Source organism: Pongo abelii, chromosome 1 (assembly GCF_028885655.2).
Source record: "Pongo abelii isolate AG06213 chromosome 1, NHGRI_mPonAbe1-v2.0_pri, whole genome shotgun sequence".
NCBI lineage: Eukaryota > Metazoa > Chordata > Mammalia > Primates > Hominidae > Pongo > Pongo abelii.
The window spans coordinates 202,261,561-202,277,782 of NC_071985.2; the positions used below are offsets into that span (position 1 = coordinate 202,261,561).

Here is a 16,222-nt window from a genome sequence, read left to right on the forward strand (position 1 = left end):
AGAAAAGAAAACAGAAAATGTATCACCCCATGAACTCTGATGTGAGTCTGGTGGAAAAAAAAGCAAAGGCCATCACTTGGCTAAAAAACAGGGTAAACTAAACTCACACTGGGCTGCCTCCTTCTTCCAGAAAAGGGTCCATCCACAAGGAGAGAAACGTGGAAAGGGCAGAGGCTTCACCCTACCTTTACAGCCACACTTCTTGCAGGTTGTGTTCAAGACAGCCTCAAGGGTGATCTTCTGCCCAGTGTAATCCTGGAAGGATCGCCTCCGCCTCTCTTCTTGCCTATAATGAAAAAGATACTGACTGCCGGCCCCCTTAAGAGATACGGCCAGAGATACTACAAGGTAAGGTTGTATGTTGGTTTTTTGTTTTTGGCAGGGAAAGGGGAGAAAGAAAGAAAGTTTCTGGCAGAATGAGACAGGCAGTAAATGCAATGATGTGAAACAGCCCTAAATTAACAATTACGAATGAGACTAACCTTAATCTCACTAATGCACAGAGGATGAAAATATATAATTACTCACCATGCTAAACACCCTACAACCCTTACCAGGTCACTCATAGGTTTAAAAGACCTTCAAAGGCTTTCTAGAAAATCAGCTCCAAATTCTTTACCTTGGCATTCAAGGCCTTTCACAGTCTGTCTCTAAACTACTTTTCCAGCCTCATCTTTACTCACACAATATGCTCTGGCCAAAGAAGTCTATTTTCTCTTATCCATGTGGCTCAGTGCTTTTGCTCAGACAGTTCTCCCCCTCTCTGAAATGCTCTGTTTCCCCCACTTGACTCTCACCTCACCACTTCACTATACCTAGACATTTCACGGCTCAGTTCAGTTACTAGCTCTCCTTCTATCAAGTCTTTTCCTCTGAGCCCCTCAGACAGAATTAATCTCTTTGTTGCATTTCTCACAGCCTTTTAAAAAATTTTTAAACTTCTTACCAAAATATAATATATATGTTGATATGATTTGGCTCTGTGTTCCTCCACACACAAAAATCTCATGTTACATTGTAATTCCCAGTGTTGGGGGAGGGACCTTGTGGGAGGTGATTGGATAATGGGGTCAGATTTCCCCCATGTGATAGTGAGGGAGTTCTCATGAGATCTGATGGTTTAAAAGCGTGTGGCACTTTCCCCTTTGCTCTCTCTCTCTCTCTCTCCTGCCACCATATGAAGATATGCTTGCTTCCCCTTCACCCTTCAGCCATGACTGTAAGTTTCCTGAGGCCTCCCCAGCCATGCCTCCTATACAGGCAGTAGAACTATAAGTCAATTAAACCTCTTTTCTTTAAAAATTACCCAGTCTCAGGTAGTTCTTTATAGCAGTGTGAGAACAAACTAATATATATACATATAAATGTCTATCATAAGTATACAGCTCACTTGATTTTTCACAATTTGAACATACCAAAGTAACCAGTACTCAGATCAAAAAACACAACATTAAGGCCGGGCATGGTGGCTTATGCCTGTAATCCCAGCACTTTGGGAGGCCGAGGCGGGTGGATCATAAGCTCAGGAGATCGACACCATCCTGGCTAACACGGTGAAACCCTGTCTCTACTAAAAATACAAAAAATTAGCTGGGCGAGGTGGTGGGTGCCTGTAGTCCCAGCTACTCAGGAGGCTGAGGCAGGAGAATGGCGTGAACCCGGGAAGCAGAACTTGTAGTGGGCCGAGATTGCGCCACTGCACTCCAGCCTGGGCGACAGAGCAAGACTCTGTCTCAAAACAAACAAACAAACAAAAAAACAGAACATTGCCAGCATCTCAGAAGCCCATCTCATGCTCCCTTCTAGTCACCTGCCTCCCCCAAGGGTAATCACAATTCTAATTTCTAACAGTACAGATTCCTTTTACTTAAAAAAAGAAAAAAAAAAAATTAGCCAGGCATGGTGGCTTGTGTTTGTAGTCCCAGCAACTCGAGAGGCTGAGGCAGGAGGATCACTTGAGCCTGCAAGATTGAGGTTGCAGTGAGCGAATTGCACCACTGTACTCCAGCCTGAGCGACAGAGCAAGATCCTGTCTCCAAAACAAACAAACAACAACAACAAAAAAAACCCATAACATAGGCAGAAACTTGAGGACATAACTCAAGGAACTCACAAACATGGTTTTCACTTTCACATATCTATTTGTAGAGATGAGTTTCAAGTGGCTGTGAGTTGCAGCTTACGCGACCCCCATGACAATCAATTCCAATACTCTGTGGCTTCTAACAGACGACAAACCAAATCATACTTCCCACTTAACACTCAATTCAACAAATGTGTCAGTCACCCACGTCTCTCTTTTTGTCCTCATTGCCATCATTCTAGTTTAGGCTCCCATCATGTTTCATCTAGAGTAATAACTCCCTCACTGGTCTCCCTGCCTTCAGTTTTCTTCCTCCAATCCATCCCAGCACAGATTCTGAGATTAATCTCATTTTTTCAGTACAGCTAGTAAGTGGATAACGCCAGTGCTAATACTAGTGATAGTAATAATTATGTATACCAAAATGAACAAAATATGATTCTTTTCTGGAATGAACTAATAGTCTGGCAATGGAGGGAGACATACAAATGAATAATTTTAACACAGTTAAGTCATATGTGCTTTTTCTAAAGACTACCCTACGGGCCAGGAGTTGTGGCTCACAACTATAATCTCTCAGCACTTTGGAAGGCCAAGGCGGGAGCATCACTTGAGACCAGGAGTTCAAGGTCAGCCTGGGCAACACAGCAAGACGTCACCTCTACAAAAAATTTAAAAACTAGGCCAGGCATGGTGGCTCACGTCTGTAATCCTAGCACTTTGGGAGGCCAAGACAGGCAGATCACCCGAAGGCAGCAGTTCAAGACCAACCTGACCAACATAGAGAAACCCCGTCTCTACTAAAAACACAAAAATTAGCCGAGCATAGTGGTACATGCCTGTAATCCCAGCTACTCAGGAGGCTGAGGCAGGAGAATTGCTTGAACCCAGGAAGTGGAGGTTGCAGTGAGCCAAGATCCTGCCACTGCCTCCAGTCTGGGCAACAAGAGTGAAACTCTTGTCTCAAAAAAAAAAAAAAAAATTAGTGGGGCATGCTGGCATGGACCTATAGTCTTGGCTACTTGGGAGGCTGAGGGAGGAGGATCACTTGAGCCCAGGAATTTGAGGTTGCAGTGAGCTATGATCACTACACTCCAGCCTGAGAGACAAAGACCCTGTCTCAAGAAAAAAAAAAAAATTATATACTACACTCAATTCTGATCTTGATCATAATAAAAAAGAAAAAGACTATACTTTGCGGGCTACACCTAACTGGAAACTGCTTTTAGCCCCTTTCCGTTTACAGAGTCACTTATTAGATTATCTCGTTAACACTTTGGGACCTGAGGGGATGAATATAAGAGTTAGATTTTTATGGAAAATGAAAGGTGGCTGACAAACTATGGATGGCTGAAGACAGGATGAGAATACTGCGCATAACAGGGCAAGGCCAGACAATGGGATTCCTGGGGAGGTTAATCTGACGAGAAGCCTCTCTGTCCAAAGGCTTTTTAAAAAAAATTCATGGGCTGGGTGCAGTGGCTCACACCTGTAATCCCAGCACTTTGGGAGGCCAAGGCAGGCAGATCACTTGAGGCCAGGAGTTCAAGACCTGCCTGGCCAACATGGTGAAACCCCGTCTCTACTAAAAATACAAAAATTAGCCGGGTGCAGTGGTGGGCGCCTGTAATCCCAGCTACTCAGGAGGCTGAGGCAGGAGAATTGCTTGAACCTGGGAGGCGGAGATCATGCCACTGCACTCCAGCCAGGGTGACAGAGCAAGAGTCCATCTCAAAAAATAAATAAATAAAAATTCATATTCTTTAACTGATATTCACGGCTCTCCACAATCTGACCCTAAATTATCTTTCAAGCCTTCCATTCTAGTACTTGACCATATCCTCTTCTTTCCTTAAACAAGGTTCCCAAATGTACTATGTGCTTTCCTGCCTCATTCCTTTCCTCAAACCATTTCTTTTGCCTGAAATACCATTCCTTCCCCTGCTGTCTGACAAGATCTTATCTGTTCTTCAAAACCTAACTCAAATACCACCTATTCTCTGACCATCAAAGCCCGAAGTAAACTCTTCCTCTTCAAGTGAATTCCTAGAACCCTTTCTTTAAACAGGGAGTCCTTAACCCCCAGGCCACAGACTGCTACTGGTCCATGGCCTGTTAGGAACCAAGCTGCACAGCAGGAGGTGAGCAGCAGGTGAAGGAGCATTACCACCCGAGCTCCGCCTCCTATCAGATCAGCAGCAGCATTAGAATCTCATAGGAGTGCAAACCCTATTGTGACCTGCACATGTGAGGGATCTAGGTTGCACACCCTCTATGAGAATTTAATGCCTGATGATCTAAGGTGGAACAGTTTCATCCCAAAACCATTCCAGCCCCCTATCCATGGAAAAATTGGTCTTCCACAAAAGTAGTCCTTGGTGACAAAAAGGTCGGGGACCACTGCTTTAAACTACTCTTTTTGTATTTATTACAAGTTGCCTTATATTTGTTGAACAAATTAGTAAATGAAAGTACTAACTAGGGCTGAGCGGTAGTGGCTCATGCCTGTAATCCCAGCACTTTGGGAGGCTGAGGCGGGGATCACTTGAGGTCAGGAGTCTGACACCTGCCTGGTCAACATGGTGAAACCCCATCTCTACTAAAAATACAAAAATTAGCCAGGCATGGTGGCCTACACCTGTAATCCCAGCTACTCGGGAGGCTGAGGAATGAGAATCACTTGAACCCAGGAGGCAGAGGTTGCAGTGAGCCAAGGTTGTACCACTACACTCCAGCCTGGGTAACAGAGTGAGACTCCATCTCAAAAAAACTAAATGAATACTATGAATGCTATACATCAGGCACGATGGCAGACAAGTCATGGTCTCTGTTTTTGTAGGTCTTACACACACATTCTTTCAAAAGCAAAGGTGTGGTTCTGTACACCATAGTATGAGGAAAAAAGAAAAGGTGCTATAATCTCAGATATTAGAGGAAAAAACAAAGTGGCATTTAAAACAATAAGTAGCTACATATATGTCTACCATAGACTAGACATGAAGCTGGCTCCTTACAAATAAGATTTTACTTAAATCACTCAAGCATTCCTTAGATATATGTTACTGTCTCCTTTTTATAGTAAACAAGCTAAGATTCAGATAGACTAAGTAATCTGCTCAAAGTCATATATTAGTTTGGAGCAGATCTAGTACTCTTTCTGTTTCAAGTCTAGCTCTAAATCCTCTAATCATTCCATTATGCCATGCTTCTTTCCTGGATGCAGCTATAGACATAATTTACAACAAAAGTTACTCTTTCAGCCACTTGATTATTACTAAAAATAGTTCTACACAGAGACAGCCCAAAACCAGGGAGCCCTTTCCCTTCCCTACCCATTTTCTGAGAAACAGGGTTAGCTCTTTTATCTTACATGTTTTATATTTTATCACTGTAAGGGTGGCTTTGGGAAATTTCACTACTTTTTAATGAGTCCATATAGTGTCGGATTCTTTGGAGCAGAAGCAATTTATTACAATGCAATCATCAGAATTTTTTCTTTTGTCTTTTCCAAACACTAACTTGAACCACAGCCAGATTTCAACACTTCTGCACTCTGAGTTATAAAAGATTTCTACTATTACTGACAGTATTTTGTTAATAATCAGCCTTACAAACATGTTAATATTTAGAGACTAAACTACAGAAATATGAAAAGTTCTGTAAGTCACATGCAAGAGTGAGAAGCATTATGTGGTGAAAAGGGCATTAGCTTTAAGGTCAGAGAGACCGAGTTTTGAGTCCCTGATAATTTGCTATGTAATCACAGGTAAGTTACTTATCACCAGGCACCAAGTTATAAAGCAGGAATATAAGGTAAAATGGAGATAACGTCCACTTTGCAGGTTGTTATGTACACAAGAATGTACATAAAATGCCTGGCACTGCAGTACGTATTCAATATCATTTCCCTTACTTCCAGATAAAATTCCTTCAAATTCAAAGTGATTTTGCTCAGAACTGTAAACATAAGGCTTTCCAAACTTTTCACCAATAAGATCCCACTCAAATAACATTCTATCATCTTTCTTGTCTTTTAAATTCATCAATGACATAATTGTCATTGAGCGTACCTAATTAACATAAGACAAACAATGTGATATTTTATCATCAAAAGCAACAAAATAACAGCATGGTTAACCTGAGGATACACATACGATTTTGGATGGCTTTCTAAAACACTAAAAACAGTTAATAATCCCTCCAAGGGCAGGGCGCGGTGGCTCACGCCTGTAATCCCAGCACTTTGGGAAGCCGAGACGGGCAGATCACCTGAGGTCGGGAGTTCAAGACCAGCCCGACCAACATAGAGAAACCCCATCTCTACTAAAAATACAAAATTAGCCGGGTGTGGTGGCACATGCCTGTAATCCCAGCTACTGTGGAGGCTGAGGCACGAGAATCACTTGAGCCTGGGAGGCAGAGGTTCTGGTGAGCCGAGATTGTGCCATTGCACTCCGGGCTGGGCAATAAGAGCGAAACTTGTCTCAAAAAAAAAAAAAACCCTCCAAGATCCCCCTTTAAGGGACTTTAGGGATCCAAGAACCTCCAATGAGAAATTTAAGAAAGAAGCCTGGGCATGGTGGCTCACACTTGTAATCCCAGCACTTTGGAGACCAAGGTGGGAGGATCGCTTGAGCCTAGGTGTCCAAGAACAACCTGGGCAACATAGGGAGACCCTGTCTCTACAAAATAAAAATTAGGTGTGGTGGCGCGTGCCTGTAGTCCCAGCTACTCGGTAGGCTGAGGTGGGGGGATAGCTTGGGCTTGGGAGGTCAAGACTGCGGTAAGCCGTGATTATGGCACTGCACTCCAACCTGGGCGACCTCCGTCTCAAAAAAAAAGAAAGAAATCCAAGGAAGACTTGAGACAGACAGAAAATTCCTTGTATTGCCAGATGTTGTCCTACACAGATAATTTCCCATTCCTAAATGAAAGGTCAGAAGAGCCAATGAAAGTAAGATGTTGTTTTCAGAGCACAGTGTATCCCAAGATGTGGGAGTCTAAACCCCGCTGGAGTTGCTCCTGGATTACTCTACCCTTCCACGTGGTCTCTATGTGGAAGAGACCCATGTAACCCCACTGCATGGATCACTGGGAGAGAGGTAAAGAATAGTTCTTCATGAATGCTTATTAGCTAACTGGTTAAAGGGCAGAAACAGAAAGAGATTAAGGGAAAGGAAACAAAACCATTGATGGAGCACTCCAATGCCAGGAGCTTGGTACGTTAACATTTCATCTTAGAACTCTATGCAGCAAGGTGTTAACTATTTTTATTTTATTACTTTATTTTATTTTTTGAGACCGAGTCTCACTCTGTCATCCAGGCTGGAGTGCAGTGGCATGATCTCAGCTCACTGCAACCTCTGCCTCCCGGGTTCAAGAGATTCTAGTGCATGACTCAGTCTCCCAAGTAGCTGGGACTAGAGGCACGCGCTACCACACCCAGCAAATTTCTAATTTTGTATTTTTAGTAGAGACGGGGTTTCGTCATGTTGGCCAGGCTGGTCTCAAACTCCTGACCTCTTAGGTGATCCGCCCGCCTCAGCTTCCCAAAGTGTTGGGATTACAGGCGTGAGCCACCATGCCTGGTCTAACTTCATTTTACATTTCTAAAAACCAAAGATTGCAAAGGTTACATAACTCATCAATATCACAAAGTCCATAAATGGTAGTTACCAGTTCAGTCTGATTTACTAAAGCATTTTATGCTTTGGGAGGCAGAAGAATTTTCACCTTCCCAAACCTTTTACTTACTCAATGATAACGTTGTTGGGATCAAGGTCTTTCCCAGTCCCTTGATTGACAACTTTCATGGAGAGGGATACTTTTATCCTATCATTTTTCATCTGAAAGAGACCAAAAAAAGTCACCAAAAACTTTAAATACATCATTTAGATGGCCAGTCTAAAATTAAGAGTCAACGTTTTCATCATAACATTGAGCTTCTTTAATGGACCAGGTGCTGTGCTAGGAACATTGCGGATACAAATAGCCTAAGGTAGACCCTGTGGCAGAAGAATTTTAGGAAACAGTCTTAATCTCATTACTGTCCCTCTGAGGGAAAGACAAAAATGGTAGCTCAAAAAATCCATGGCTTGTGGAAGTAACCAGGCAGAAAATAAAAGCTGTTCTTCCAGGTAAGTTCAGCATAGTGATTTGTTCAGATATCCCTGAGTCCAGAATAGGTTTTTGAACACTTCAGGAGACTAGATCTCCTTCTGGACTTGGTCTAGAGCTTCTTTAAGCATGAAGACATTTGTCACATTGGTCTTCTTTTGCTTCCCGCAGCACATGAAGCATTTCTTCACTTCAGGGTCTTTGCATCAGTTATTCTCTCTGCCTGGAATGCTCCTATCCCAAGTCTTCCATGACTAGTTCCTTTTCTTTAAGGTCTCAGCTCATATACTATCTCCTCAAAGAGTCCTTTCCTGACAACTAGAAATCTTCTTCCAATAGTGTTTGAACCCAGTATAGCACTTAATATAACTTGCAATTATTTTATGTATATTTGTCTTGGCCAGGCATGGAAATTCATGCCTGTAATTCCAGCACTTGGGGAGGCAAAGGCAGGAGGATCACTTGAGCCCAGGAGTTTGAACCAGCCTGGGTAGTAACACAGTGAGACCCCGTCTTGACAAAAAAATTAAAAAAAAAAAAAAAAAAGCCAGGTTTAGTGGTGCATGCCCGTAGTCCCAGATACTCAGGAGGCTGAGGTGGCAGAAACAGTTGAGCCCAGGAGGCTGAGGTTGCAGTGAGCCGTGATGGCACCACCGTACTCCAGCCTGGGTGAGAAAGAGAGACCCTGTCTCAAAAAAGAAAGAAAAATTGTCTCTACTTATATTCCATATTAACTCCATAATAGCTGGGATCATTTATGTCTGGTTCGCTCTTATATCTCCCAAACCTAGCACATATTAAGCACTTAAATATTGTTGAATAATAGTTCTTTCATGCCTGTCTCCCATGCTGTCTCTGGTAGAACAGGACTCAGTGTATGCTCTTATTTCTCCTGTGGTCGGCCCACACCCACAGCCCTCATACCCTCAAGTGAGTAACAGGGTCCTTCAGATTTTTTTCACTTTCTGCACATTGCATGGTGCCAGATATTAGGGAAAATGACTGTAAACTATCTGTGTTCTTTTTGTTTTGTCCCAAATTGAAGTGTATCTGGCAGGTATTCTTTGAAGTTTGTGATAAACACTTGTCCCATAGATCAAGTTTCCTTCTCTCTTTTTGGTTCTTTTTTTCTCCTCCGGCCCACCCTATGGGTAAACTTCAGAGAGGGAAGTTTTACAAACATGCACTTATTGCACCACACTTTTATAGCTCATATCATTCCTTCTGAGTTTGCAGGACAGTCTACCAGAAGGTTTGAATTCAGAATAGATTCTAATGGTAGGATTTTAAAATAAGATTATCAGCCACAATTAACAAAATTTACACACTCACTATCATAAAATATCAAAAATCCCAGCTCTTCCTAATCCTTTCTAACCACATGGGAGCCGCACAGAACTTTACCTCTCGGCCAATAAGCTTCACCCACACTTTATCTCCGACATCTACTATCTCAGAGGGCTTATCCACCCGACAGGATGACATATGAGTTCGATGGACCAGACCTGGGCACAAGAAGAAGAAATAACATAAAGCAGAGGGCATATGTGGTATTTATACTCTAAACTGGATAAGAAGGTAAGAGTTGGGGAATGCAAGGGAAAAATGAAAATTTTCACTGAAAAGCGTGAAACTTAAAACTGCAAATTGAGACTGCTTTTTATACCCAATCAACCAACAAACATTCTTAAAATAATGCTTAAAGTGGCTGGGCACAGTGGCTCATGCCTGTAATCCCAGAACTTTGGGAGGCTGAGGCAGGCAGATTGCCTGAGCTCAGGAGTTCAAGACCAGCCTGGGCAACATGGCAAAACCCAGTCTCTACAAAAAATAAAAAAAAATTAAAAAAAAAAAAAACAAAAAAAACCTGGCCGGGCATGGTGGCACGTGCCTGTAGCTCTAGCTACTTAGGAGGCTGAGATGGGAGGATCGCATGAGCCCAGGAGGCTGAAACTGCAGTGAGCTGCAACTGCGCCACTGCACTCCAGCCCAGGTGACAGAGTGAGACCTTGGTTCAAAAAAATAAGTAAATAAAATAGGCCGGGAGCAGTGGCTCACGTCTGTAATCCCAACACTTTGCAAGGCCAAGATGTGAGAATATGAGGCAAGGAGTTTGAGACCAGCCTGGTCAACATAACGAGACCCCATCTCTATCTTTTAAATATTGTAAATCTTATTTTAATTTAAATAAAAAACAAAAAATTTAAAAAAGTAATGCTCCATATTAGTAAAGATGTGATAAAATATCTGTAGTTACACAATACTGATAGAAATGTAAGTTGGTAAAATTATTTGAAAGCAAAAAGATAAAGATGTTTATCTTTGATGCAAGAATATCATCAATAGAATTTTTTCAAAGGAAAAACTCAAAAGAGCCAAAAAACTTACAGAGCTGAAATAACTTGCAGTCTAGCCTGGGCAACATGATAAAACCCCATCTCTACCAAAAATACAAAAATTACCTGGGCGTGGTGGTGCAAACCTGTGATCCCAGCTACTCAAGAGGCTGAGGTGGGAGGACTGCTTGAGCCCAGGAGGCAGAGGTTGCAGTGAGCTGAGATTGCGCCACTGCACTCCAGCCTGGGTGACAGAGCAAGACCCCCGTCTCACAAGTAAATAAATAAATACATACATAAATACATAAATAACTTGCAGTATTATTACCTACAGAGGTTAAAAAATAGGTAAGAACCATAAAACAACCCTAATGAACAATAACTGGAAAACAGCATGGCAAACATAGTAAATCTGTGGAATAAAAAAGTAAACAGCCATTTAAATTAATTACAAAAAATATTTATGATAGACGTTAAGTTAAAAAAGGAAATATAAACAAGCTACTATTTTTAATCCATTAAATTAGCAAAGTATTTAGAGAATAATATTCAATGTGGTGAAAGGACAGTAAAATAAGAACTATTACTAAGGCTAGAATAAACTTTTGGAAGTCACTATCAATGGCTATCAAGAATGATAAAATACTAATAAACTATTACACATTTAATAAAAATAATTTAAAATGAAATAATTGCTGGGCATGGAAGCTCAGGCCTGTAATCCTAGCACTTTGGGAGGACTGCTTGAGCCCAGGTATTCAAGACTAGCCTGGGCAATACAGTGAGACCCCATCTCTAGAAAAATTACAGTAAAATTAATAGGATGTGGTGGTGCATGCCTGTCGTCCTAGATACTCAGGAGGCTGAGGTGGGAGGATGGCTTGTGCCCAGGAAGTCAAGGCTACAGTAAGCTGTGATGGCGCCACTGTACTCCAGCCTAGGTGACAGAGCGAGACTCTGTCTCAAAAATAAATCAAATCAAATAATAATTTAATAACATTTAATGAAACACTTATAGCAGACATCCTTTTCCTGTCTGTCCAAAATCCTTTCCTTGGGAGAACCACCTTGCTTATTACATTTTACATATACAAATCAGGATTATCAACTACAAAAAATTGCCAATGCCAATCTTTACCACCAGATGGCAAGAGTCTGCCAGAGAAAAGCAAAGAAGAGCACTGGTAAACAAGAAACAAAGCCCTGGGAGTATAAACTGAGCACTCAATACAGCAAAGGCTGAAGTCCCAGCAATAGAGGAAAGAGACGCAAGGGGCAGAAACATAATTGAGAAACATAACTGAGATTTATCCTGGAAGCCCCTGACTAGATTGGCCAAAATATTTCCCAATTAAGTTTCTACCCCTTGCAACCAAGAGTTCTAATACTTTATTTGACCCCTAATTGCTTCTGGGAACCTGTCCTAAGAAAATAACTTTATACGTAGGAAAAACTATATGCTTCAGGAAAAGTGATCTACATCAAAATATTCAATGTATTTTTAAGACAGGAAAATTTAGAAACAACAAAGGGTAACAATTAGGTCAATTATGGTATAGTCGCTTGATGGTCCATTGAAAAGATTTTTAAATAAGTCAATAATTCCTTCTTTAGTAAATAGTTATTGAGTGCCTATTATGTATCAAGTACTGTAGGTATCTAGCATTTTCCCATACTAAATAACAAAAGCATAATGCAAAATTATACAGTATGATTACAAATGCTTTAAAAACATTTTAAAAATTAGAAAGAAATGCTTTGAAATGCTAACAGTGGTTATAGTATTACAAGTTAACCTTTTCATTTATTTTCGATAATAAATAATAATAGAGGATTACTTCGATTCTGGAGAAAATGAACATAAATAATTACTCTGAATGAATACAAATCAGTCATCCTGTCTAAAATAACTGCCGTCCCTAAAGTTGCTTGGGAAATTTATCTACCTCTATTCTCATTCTCCCACTCTCTCTTTTACATACCCACACCCACACACACACACACACAGAGAGAGAGAGAGAGAGAGAGAGATGCACATGGATGCCTGCACATGCCTGAAACTCAAAGTACCTGCCCTTTCTGTTTAGAGCTCCTACTGGGAGCCACTACTTTCTCTATCCATCATCACTACATCTCTCATACCTACATAAGCTGATTCTGGAGGTTGATAGCCTACCTATCTAAACAACTCTGGGGCCTCTAAAACGTTTTATATACATTATGTTTTTAATTTTAGATCAACACATAATCTCCAAATTTGGTGAAATTCATGCAAATGGGGTTTTATTTTTTTCCCCTATGATGTAATGAGCCAACTAGCCTAATTTTAAAGTTTGAAGAGGAAATTCAGATCCCATAAAGGGGAAGCCCTTCATCTTGACTTGTTTTTGGCTGCAATTGTCCTCTACTGGCTAAAATTCATCTCTTTCCTCTATTGCTAATGAAAGTAATGAAGGAAATTAATGTTGAACCTAATATACTTGAGGGAACACTATTCTTCTTCCCTAAAACAGAAAGTCTATTTACTGGAGTACCACATAGAAATAATGGCATCAAAACTTGTCCTTCTCTCACCTGATTCCATATAACTAGTGAAAAAATGACAAAAGATTTCAAATGAACTTTTTTTGTCTTTAAGTAGCTTAAGCAAGTTAATTTGAAATATTTTGCTCTTTTATGCTATAAATGTATTTATTTTATGCTACAACTGAATTTCCATGGGTGTTCAGAGTATATGTAAGAGTTAGTGAGAGTAAACTATATATATACACACACATACACACACACATATGTATTTTATTTATTTTTTATTTTTTTGAGATGGAGTCTCTGTTGCCCAGGCTGGAGTGCAGTGGCACAATCTCTGCTCACTGCAACCTCCACCTCCTGGGTTCAAGTGATTCTCCTGCCTCAGCCTCCCCAGTAGCTGCGATTACAGGTGCCTGCCACCACGCCCAGCTAATTTTTTGTATTTTTAGTAGAGACAGGGTTTCACTATGTTGGCCGGGCTGGTCTTGAACTCCTGATCTCGTGATCCACCCACCCTGGCCTCCCAAAGTGCTGGGATTACAGGTGTGAGCCATTGCGCCCGATATTTTTTTTAATTCTATTTTATTATTATTTTATTTTATTTTACTTATTTTATTTTATTTTATTTTTGGTACAGGTAGCTCTCTCCTGGATAAACATGACAAGTCTAGAAGCGTTAGCAGTGAAAAACTGGAAACAACTTAAAATGATGATGTGGTACATCTGAATGACAGAATAAAGCCATTAAATGTTTATAGAAAATATTTTTTTAATGGGGAAATGTTTAAGGTCCATTACGTGCAAAAAAAACTACAAATTTTAAATATACAGTATAATATTAATCCCAACATATTAAATTGTGTACACATATGTGAATATACAGAAATACACCAAAATGTTGGCGAAGCGCGGTGGCTCATGCTTGTGATCCCAGCACCTTCGGAGGCTGAGCCGGGCGGATCACTTGAGGTCAGGAGTTCAAGACCAGCCTGGCCAACATGGTAAAACTCCATCTCTACTAAAAATACAAAAATTAGCCAGGTGTGGTGGCAGGCACCTGTAGTCTCGGCTACTCGGGAGGCTAAGGCAGGAGAATCGCCTGAACCCAGGATCGTGCCACTACACTCCAGCCTGGTGACAAAGCAAGACTCCATCTCAAAAAAAAAGAAATACACCAAAATGTTAACAGTGCCTGTCTCTGTATGGTAGTAATAGCACATAATGATCATTTTCTGTCGTGTGTTTTTCCCTCTATTTTTCTATGATAAGCATGCATTATTTCCAATCATAAAAATTTATATATTTTTATAATTAAATAATATATACAACACTATGAAATAATGTAAAACTATGTCTCATATGGACATAGACCAAAAGGAAACATAAAAATAGTTATAACGGGGTACAGGATTATTAAAGTTGAGACATTAATGGCTTATTAGCAAAAGGCCTTAGCTTATACAGTGAATTAAACAAAAGACACAGTCTAGCCCTCGCCCTCAATCTTGAATGCAAATGTCAGGTAGGCAGTTGCATATCCAAGTCTGTAGCTCAGGGGAAGGGTATGAACTGTAGATATAAGTGCAGGAGTCTTTAGCATGCAGATGCTTATATACTAAAATACATTAACCAGACTGTCAGTTTAGTGACTGGTTCAGAGAGAGACACACAGCAGTTTATTAATTTACAATACAAGATATACTTTCCTCATACCTGGAAGGTTCTCAGTCCTCATCTAGGTAAACTAGCTGCTGCCTTCAGATTAAATACCTGAATAATTACATTAGTGATCAGAAATTGCTTCCACATGGAATCAGAACAAAAGGGAGACAACTATTTTGAGATACTTTTTTTGTCCATGAAGGTTTAGTGTACTATCACTTCCTCATAAAAAAATCCATCCCGGCCGGGCGTGGTGGCTCAGCTTGTAATCCCAGCACTTTGGGAGGCTGAGGCAGGCAGATCACGAGGTCAAGAGATCGAGACCATCCTGCCCAACATGGTGAAACCCCATCTCTACTAAAAATACAAAAATTAGTTGGGCATGGTGGCGCGCACCTGCAGTCCCAGCTATTCGGGAGGCTAAGGCAGGAGAATTGCCTGAACCTGGGAGGCAGAGGTTGCAGTGACCCGAGATCAAGCCATTGCACTCCAGCCTGGCAATAGAGCAAGACTGCGTCTCAAAGAAAAAAAAAAAATCCATCTCTACAGTTCCTATCACCAGATTCATTTCTGCCCTAAATAAGGCAAGATAAACTCTGCCAGCTTCAAGCACTCAGCCTGTCTTTTACTATGTTTACCATGTTTTAAGCTGACAACCCCCTGCTTGTTCCCATAACCTCTCCCTCAGTAGAATATTATGATACAGGACGGGCACGGTGGCTCACGCCTGTAATCCCAGCACTTTGGGAGGCCGAGGTGGGTGGATCACTTGAAGTCAGGAGTTCTAGACCAGCCTGACCAACATGGTGAAACCCCGTCTCTACTAAAAAAAAAAAAAAAATACAAAAATTAGCCAGGCATGGTGGCACTTGCCTATAGTCCCAACTACTCGGGAGGCTGAAGCACAAGAATCACTTGAACCGGAGACGGAGGTTGCAGTGAGCTGATAATCGTGCAATTGCACTCCAGCCAGGGTGACAGAACAAGACTCCGTCTCAAGAGAAAAAAAAAAAAAAAGAATATTATGATACAATCAACTAGATTTCAATCGCCTAAATTACAATTTTGTTCCAATCCCTTTTCCCTGGAATTACACCCAGATTATCTTGTTTGCATCTTGAGTGCTCCCATCTCTTCAGTCAGTTTTATAGGCAATTACCTGGTTTATTTCTATCTATGGCTGAAACTATACTCTGTATGGGGGGGATTCATGACTAGATTCATTCTCAGAAAGCAGTCTGAATTCTTGGGAGAGACTTCATTGTTAACATGGACACACCACCAAAAGTTAGATGATGTGTATGCGGTAGAGGACACCATATAAAATATTTAAGGCCCCTTCCCTTTGTGCTGAGTACCTCACTATATATACTACATCCATCATTCATTTAACCCTCTTTGACAAAGGTTCACAGGAAAAAATAGTCTAGAAATCATATAAATTATCCAGGATCACAAGGCTGATAAATAACAGAAGTGCAATTCAAATATGAGT

General features: G+C 40.9%; 1 protein-coding gene across 1 annotated transcript in view; it reads right to left on the minus strand.

The window, feature by feature from the left end:
* The window catches only part of ZCCHC17 (zinc finger CCHC-type containing 17), a gene marked incomplete at its 5' end in the record, with an annotated part of 68,110 nt that overhangs the window by 17,996 nt on the left and 33,892 nt on the right, over positions 1-16,222 (minus strand). Inside the window, 1 exon segment of the mRNA NM_001133352.1 lies at positions 186-286.